The sequence below is a fragment of the Trichechus manatus genome, unplaced genomic scaffold, assembly GCF_000243295.1.
Source record: "Trichechus manatus latirostris isolate Lorelei unplaced genomic scaffold, TriManLat1.0 scaffold00027, whole genome shotgun sequence".
Lineage (NCBI taxonomy): Eukaryota > Metazoa > Chordata > Mammalia > Sirenia > Trichechidae > Trichechus > Trichechus manatus.
In genome coordinates, this window is record NW_004443963.1 from 11,154,656 (window position 1) to 11,155,880 (window position 1,225).

The following is a 1,225-nucleotide window of genomic DNA, read 5'->3' on the forward strand; positions in this document are numbered from 1 at the left end:
TCTGTATTATCTTCATAATTTTTCTGTAAATTTAAAACTGCTCCAAAAAAAGAAAAAAGAAAAAAAAAGGTAAGTTCCAGGCCCGCCAACACGTTCCCCCCTGCATAACCTATGGCAGGCCCTTACAGGGCTGCCTCATTCTTTTTTGATACCTGGGTATTACATTATTTCAAAAAAAAATTTAAAAAACAAGATTATTGGCTGGGCTTGGAGAATCTTCCTTTTCATCAAATAAGAATTTTTGCTACCAGAGGATATGACTTAAGGCCTCTTTTGACATCTAAGCTGTAAAGAAGAAAAGCCCCAAATTGCTGTGCCTTCGTGGTTTCTACCAGTTGCCACAGAGTCGACCTTGACTCATAGTGACCCCATGTGTGTCAGAGTAGAACTGTGCTCCATAGTGTTTTCAATGGCTGATTTGTCAGAAGTAGATTGCCAGGTCTTTCTTATGAGGCATCTCTGGGTGGACTTTAACCACTAATCTTTGTGTTATCAGCCAAGCACGTTAACTGTTTACACCACCCACGAACTACTGTCCCTAAGACCCATCAAAAAAACAAGAAAACAAGAACCAGGGCTCCCTTTTCTGATGGAGATGATTATCAGTGAAAAAAGACCCCTTTGCTTCTAGGGAAGCTGGTGATTTCACCAGGACCTGTGCTCACCAATGATGTTTAAGTATGCCGCTCCATCCATCTCAATAAGCACCCTGCATACACATCTCTGCCCACTGCCCTCCTCCAGATGGGCCAGCCCAGCGCACTGTGCAGAGGAGACCAGCGTATCTGTCTTGTGGACAGCCACGGCCGTCCTTGTCATATATGAGGATGCTGCTAATAATCTATGTATATGCATTTAGGAGACAAAAAAAATCTGTGTCCTTGTGATAGTCAACAAATGACATGCACCGATTTCCTCTGTTCTGAGTATGTAGATGAGGAGCAAGTTGGTCCCTCTTGTAATTTTGAGGGGAGATCATAAATTCCAGCAGGCCTTAACTAAATCCCTGGCCTTCTGTGGATATGAATGCTTTTGAGTTTGGTTAATTCAATCATACTTTCCCTTGGTACCATGTATCCTTCCAGGTACAGGAGAATGAACACATTTATCTTCTGAAAGAAGAAATTCACTACTGGCTGCTAAACTTCTGCTGGAGTCCTACCAGAACAGAAAATTCATAATTCAAGTACCTTTGAGGCTCATGTTGAGTAAACAGAAGGAAAAG

General features: G+C 42.0%; 1 protein-coding gene across 1 annotated transcript in view; it reads right to left on the reverse strand.

The window, feature by feature from the left end:
* The window catches only part of LARGE1 (LARGE xylosyl- and glucuronyltransferase 1), a 382,255-nt gene that overhangs the window by 298,930 nt on the left and 82,100 nt on the right, over positions 1-1,225 (reverse strand). The gene's annotated exons all lie outside the window — the stretch shown is intronic.